This window comes from Notolepis coatsorum (genome assembly GCF_963971535.1).
Source record: "Notolepis coatsorum genome assembly, chromosome: 10".
Lineage (NCBI taxonomy): Eukaryota > Metazoa > Chordata > Actinopteri > Aulopiformes > Paralepididae > Notolepis > Notolepis coatsorum.
The window spans coordinates 124,947,498-124,955,059 of NC_140174.1; positions in this window are offsets into that span (position 1 = coordinate 124,947,498).

Genomic DNA, 7,562 nt, shown 5'->3' on the forward strand with positions numbered 1-7,562 from the left:
TAAGACATAGTTTATGCGTTTGCAAATATGAGAGCTCTATCAATGAAGTGGGTGGTGGCACGGAAGCACTAAATCGTGCACCGAGCTCCGGCATTGAAAGTGTTAAAGTACTTTGATTGCACTTTTCTCTCTCGGATGCCTTGGTTTTTTTCTCTTCTAATTGCATTATGATGTCAGGTTGGGTCGCCACACGGATGCCGTCCCGTACTAAAACGCATGTCCTAACGCGGGGCACCGCAGATATCTCCACATCTTATGCCAGGCTTTTATGTCCCGGGGAAAAGGCGGGGAGGCAATTTCAGAGACATGAGGGAGAGTGAGCTTATGTGTCCAGCGGAAATAGAGCGAGCTCTATCACCTTTTAGAGCCCAAGCGCTACAGAGTAAATTTCGCAGAGTACATTTTACTCAAACTGAGTAAAATTTTACTCAGTTTGAGTAAAATGTACTCAGTTTGAGTAAAATTTTACTCAGTTTGAGTAAAATTTACTCTGCGAAATGTACTGTATATACGTGCGCTATACATGCTCTACAAATGTTTTCCACAGACTGGATAAAAAAAGAATTGTAGCTTGAAAAGTGACGCAGAGCTCTATTTCCGCTGGACTGGTGAACTCACTCTTTTCTCTGAAATTGCCTACTCCACCTTTAATATTTAGAGCGCTCAAGCTGCAGTTTTACACACACTACGTAATCAGGAATTACATACATTTTTCAGCAGGGGGGGGTGGCAGAGCGCAGAGTCATCCACTTGGCATCATCCCCGGAGCAGAGTGAGGTAAGGGCGCTTTCACATATAGTTTTGGTGGACTGTGTGCGGTTCTGGTGGTGAAGTTGCAACATTGTTGCATTCGTCATTTGGTTCGTCTGCATTCACATTGCAATTTGTCAAGCGCACCAAACTTTCTGAACAATGTCACACGGTCGAAAAGGGCGCTCGTCTATTGGACACAATGGAGAGTGGAAATCCCTCCCCTTCAGGAAGTTAAATCTGCAAAAACACAAACAGCCGCAAGAAGCGTGATAGTAGAAGAGTGTGGCACTGATCCATCGTTCGATTATAACCCATTACCGCCATCCGCTAAACAACTTGTACACCTCGTTGTTTTTGTGAGTGCCCACAAGCAGCTGTTTTATTTGGTCTTCTGCCCATATGTCGATCAGGGCTTTCACTTCATCATTCGCCCAAGTCTGTCCACGAGACATGTTTACAGTGTGCTTGTTTTGCAGTGAATGCCGCGCGCCGCAGTGTTTTTTTCTTCCTGATTTGGTGCAGTTTATCATCAGTTTATCATCAACTGTGCACAGTTTATCAGGTGACTTCCTATATTTGGTCTGCGTTTGGTCCGATGAAGCGAACCTAGACCTATGTTTTTTTGGCGGACCAGAGTTCGCATGTTTGGTCCGCACCAGAGTTCGACTGCGCATTCACACCACCCCAAAAAAGTCCAGACCAAACTGCTCTGGTGTGAAAGCACCGTGTTGTTCAGAGATAGGGGCAGACGATACGACCTGAAACCCATGTCACAGTAAGTTATTAACCTCGGTAGCAATAAATTAAATAAAAAAATGTAAACACCAGCACACAACCACATTCTACATCTGTCAACACGTTTGTCTGTCGACTTGTGATTGTTAGGTTTGTCCATCCAGACTCTACCTGTTTGTCTATAGACATGCGGTTGCTTGTTGTACATTCAGTTGAATTAAAGGGGCAGAGAATGAACTAGTCCACGCACAGGAGGAGGAATGTGTAGAAAATTAGGTCTGTGAGAAATTCCTAATGTCAGTATCTGTTTATCGCCAAGCCCTCCAGAGACATTACAACAGGGGACACAGTGGCTGCTGCAAGAACCAAACAACGTGACACAATGGCCCTAGACTCGAGCAACTGGTGTTATATCTACAGTGGCCGCTATATCGCTGCGTAAGGACACTCAAACCGGCACTAAACCCAAAAGCTGCTCCAGGGGCGCTGCCATGTATGTGCGTGTGGTAACTCAAAAGGTTCCACCGTGTCCTTCAGTTATACAGGAGAGAAGACACAGGACGTCCACCATGTCCTTCAGTTATACAGGAGACACAAGACATCTGGGTACCAACAGGACATTACATGACATGCTGATGATAATGTTTTGATATTTTCCACTGATTATCTAAAATATACAAAAAGAGTAGGTGAGCGGCTGGCGTGTTTTCTTCTTTCTCTCGCCACCTTGTTGTGCATCTACACTCGGATATGGATCTTTTTCCGTTGCTGGAGCTGAAATGGCAAATCAATAACATCAATCGATCAATATCGGTCACCGACTCATCTATTGTAGATGGGAGGAATTGGTTTTGAACAGAGTTATTGTACTCAAAACACGCTGTAATGTCATCATCCGATGCCATGTTTATGCTCTTTGTAAAAGACTCAACGATGTCAGTCATTTCACTGTTGTCGCCTAATGACAAAAGAAAGTGGTTTGGCATAAAGAAAAAAAATACGTGTATACGTGCGAGTGTCAGAGAGAGACCTCATGACTGTATACATGTGAGTGTGTCAGAGAGAGACCTCATGACTGTATACATGTGAGTGTGTCAGAGAGAGACCTGATGACTGTGTCAGAGAGAGACCTGATGACTGTATACATGTGTCAGAGAGAGACCTGATGACTGTATACATGTGAGTGTGTCAGAGAGAGACCTGATGACTGTGTCAGAGAGAGACCTGATGACTGTATACATGTGTCAGAGAGAGACCTGATGACTGTATACATGTGAGTGTGTCAGAGACCTGATGACTGTATACATGTGAGTGTGTCAGAGACCTGATGACTGTATATACATGTGAGTGTGTCAGAGACCTGATGACTGTATATACATGTGAGTGTGTCAGAGACCTGATGACTGTATACATGTGAGTGTGTCAGAGACCTGATGACTGTATACATGTGAGTGTGTCAGAGACCTGATGACTGTATATACATGTGAGTGTGTCAGAGACCTGATGACTGTATACATGTGAGTGTGTCAGAGAGACCTGATGACTGTATATACATGTGAGTGTGTCAGAGACCTGATGACTGTATACATGTGAGTGTGTCAGAGACCTGATGACTGTATACATGTGAGTGTGTCAGAGACCTGATGACTGTATACATGCGAGTGTGTCAGAGACATGATGACTGTATACATGTGAGTGTGTCAGAGAGAGACCTGATGACTGTATACATGTGAGTGTGTCAGAGAGACCTGATGACTGTATACATGTGAGTGTGTCAGAGAGAGACCTGATGACTGTATACATGTGAGTGTGTCAGAGAGAGACCTGATGACTGTATACATGTGAGTGTGTCAGAGAGAGACCTGATGACTGTATACATGTGAGTGTGTCAGAGAGAGACCTGATGACTGTATACATGTGAGTGTGTCAGAGACCTGATGACTGTATACATGTGAGTGTGTCAGAGAGACCTGATGACTGTATACATGTGAGTGTGTCAGAGAGAGACCTGATGACTGTATACATGTGAGTGTCAGAGAGAGACCTGATGACTGTATACATGTGAGTGTGTCAGAGAGAGACCTGATGACTGTATACATGTGAGTGTGTCAGAGACCTGATGACTGTATACATGTGAGTGTGTCAGAGAGAGACCTGATGACTGTATACATGTGAGTGTGTCAGAGAGAGACCTGATGACTGTATACATGTGAGTGTGTCAGAGACCTGATGACTGTATACATGTGAGTGTGTCAGAGAGAGACCTGATGACTGTATACATGTGAGTGTGTCAGAGACCTGATGACTGTATACATGTGTGTCAGAGACCTGATGACTGTATACATGTGAGTGTGTCAGAGAGAGACCTGATGACTGTATACATGTGAGTGTGTCAGAGAGAGACCTGATGACTGTATACATGTGAATGTGTCAGAGAGAGACCTGATGACTGTATACATGTGTGTCAGAGACCTGATGACTGTATACATGTGAGTGTGTCAGAGACCTGATGACTGTATACATGTGAGTGTGTCAGAGACCTGATGACTGTATACGTGAGTGTGTCAGAGACCTGATGACTGTATACATGCGAGTGTGTGTGAGAGAGACCTGATGACTGTATACATGTGAGTGTGTCAGAGACCTGATGACTGTATACATGTGAGTGTGTCAGAGACCTGATGACTGTATACATGTGAGTGTGTCAGAGAGAGACCTGATGACTGTATACATGTGAGTGTGTCAGAGACCTGATGACTGTATACATGTGAGTGTGTCAGAGACCTGATGACTGTATACATGTGAGTGTGTCAGAGAGAGACCTGATGACTGTATACATGTGAATGTGTCAGAGACCTGATGACTGTATACATGTGTGTCAGAGACCTGATGACTGTATACATGTGAGTGTGAGAGAGACCTGATGACTATATACATGCGAGTGTGTCAGAGAGAGACCTGATGACTGTATACATGTGAGTGTCAGAGAGAGACCTGATGACTGTATACATGCGAGTGTGTCAGAGACCTGATGACTGTATACATGTGAATGTGTCAGAGACCTGATGACTGTATACATGTGTGTCAGAGACCTGATGACTGTATACATGTGAGTGTGTCAGAGACCTGATGACTGTATACATGTGAGTGTGAGAGAGACCTGATGACTATATACATGCGAGTGTGTCAGAGAGAGACCTGATGACTGTATACATGTGAGTGTCAGAGAGAGACCTGATGACTGTATACATGCGAGTGTGTCAGAGACCTGATGACTGTATACATGTGAGTGTGTCAGAGACCTGATCACTGTATACATGTGAGTGTGTCAGAGACCTGATGACTGTATACATGTGAGTGTGTCAGAGAGAGACCTGATGACTGTATACATGTGAGTGTGTCAGAGACCTGATGACTGTATACATGTGAGTGTGTCAGAGACCTGATGACTGTATACATGTGAGTGTGTCAGAGAGAGACCTGATGACTGTATACATGCGAGTGTGTCAGAGAGAGACCTGATGACTGTATACATGTGAGTGTGTCAGAGAGAGACCTGATGACTGTATACATGTGAGTGTGTCAGAGAGAGACCTGATGACTGTATACATGTGAGTGTGTCAGAGACCTGATGACTGTATACATGTGAGTGTGTCAGAGACCTGGTGACTGTATACATGTGAGTGTGTCAGAGACCTGGTGACTGTATACATGTGAGTGTGTCAGAGACCTGATGACTGTATACATGTGAGTGTGTCAGAGACCTGGTGACTGTATACATGCGAGTGTGTCAGAGACCTGGTGACTGTATACATGTGAGTGTGTCAGAGACCTGATGACTGTATACATGTGAGTGTGTCAGAGACCTGATGACTGTATACATGTGAGTGTGTCAGAGAGAGACCTGGTGACTGTATACATGTGAGTGTCAGAGAGAGACCTGATGACTGTATACATGTGAGTGTGTCAGAGAGAGACCTGATGACTGTATACATGTGAGTGTGTCAGAGACCTGATGACTGTATACATGTGAGTGTGTCAGAGAGAGACCTGGTGACTGTATACATGTGAGTGTGTCAGAGAGACCTGATGACTGTATACATGTGAGTGTGTCAGAGAGAGACCTGATGACTGTATACATGTGAGTGTGTCAGAGACCTGATGACTGTATACATGTGAGTGTGTCAGAGAGAGACCTGATGACTATGTGTCAGAGAGAGACCTGATGACTGTATACGTGTGAGTGTGTCAGAGAGAGACCTGATGACTGTATACATGTGAGTGTGTCAGAGACCTGATGACTGTATACATGTGAGTGTGTCAGAGAGAGACCTGATGACTGTATACATGCGAGTGTGTCAGAGAGAGACCTGATGACTGTATACATGTGAATGTGTCAGAGAGAGACCTGATGACTATGTGTCAGAGAGAGACCTGATGACTGTATACATGTGAGTGTGTCAGAGACCTGATGACTGTATACATGTGAGTGTGTCAGAGACCTGATGACTGTATACATGTGAGTGTGTCAGAGACCTGATGACTGTATACATGCGAGTGTGTCAGAGACCTGATGACTGTATACATGTGAGTGTGTCAGAGACCTGATGACTGTATACATGTGAGTGTCAGAGACCTGATGACTGTATACATGTGAGTGTGTCAGAGAGAGACCTGATGACTGTATACATGCGAGTGTGTCAGAGACCTGATGACTGTATACATGTGAGTGTGTCAGAGACCTGATGACTGTATACATGTGAGTGTGTCAGAGAGAGACCTGATGACTATACATGTGAGTGTCAGAGACCTGATGACTGTATACATGTGAGTGTGTCAGAGAGAGACCTGGTGACTGTATACATGTGAGTGTGTCAGAGACCTGATGACTGTATACGTGTGAGTGTCAGAGACCTGATGACTGTATACATGTGAGTGTGTCAGAGAGAGACCTGATGACTGTATACATGTGAGTGTGTCAGAGACCTGATGACTGTATACATGTGAGTGTGTCAGAGAGAGACCTGGTGACTGTATACATGTGAGTGTGTCAGAGACCTGATGACTGTATACGTGTGAGTGTCAGAGACCTGATGACTATATACATGTGAGTGTGTGTGAGAGAGACCTGATGACTGTATACATGTCAGAGACATGATGACTATACATGTGAGTGTGTGTGAGAGAGACCTGATGACTGTATACATGTGTCAGAGACATGATGACTATACATGTGAGTGTGTGTGAGAGAGACCTGATGACTGTATACATGCGAGTGTGTGTGTCAGAGACCTGATGACTGTATACATGTGAGTGTGTGTGAGAGAGACCTGATGACTGTATACATGTCAGAGACATGATGACTATACATGTGAGTGTGTGTGAGAGAGACCTGATGACTGTATACATGTGTCAGAGACATGATGACTATACATGTGAGTGTGTGTGAGAGAGACCTGATGACTGTATACATGCGAGTGTGTGTGAGAGAGACCTGATGACTGTATACATGTGAGTGTGTGTGAGAGAGACCTGATGACTGTATACATGTGAGTGTGTGTGAGAGAGACCTGATGACTGTATACATGCGAGTGTGTGTGAGAGAGACCTGATGACTGTATACATGTGAGTGTCAGAGAGAGACCTGATGACTGTATACATGTGAGTGTGTCAGAGACATGATGACTGTATACATGTGAGTGTGTCAGAGAGAGACCTGATGACTGTATACATGTGAGTGTGTCAGAGAGACCTGATGACTGTATACATGTGAGTGTCAGAGACCTGATGACTGTATACATGCGAGTGTGTCAGAGAGAGACCTGATGACTGGCCTCTCGCCCTGCTCGCCACAGAGAGACCTGACGACTGGCCTCTCATCCTCCTCGCCGCAGAGAGAGACCTGATGACTGGCCTCTCGTCCTCCTCACCGCAGAGAGAGACCTGATGACTGTATACATGTGAGTGTCAGAGAGAGACCTGATGACTGGCCTCTCGTCCTCCTCACCGCAGAGAGAGACCTGATGACTGTATACATGTGAGTGTCAGAGAGAGACCTGATGACTGGCCTCTCG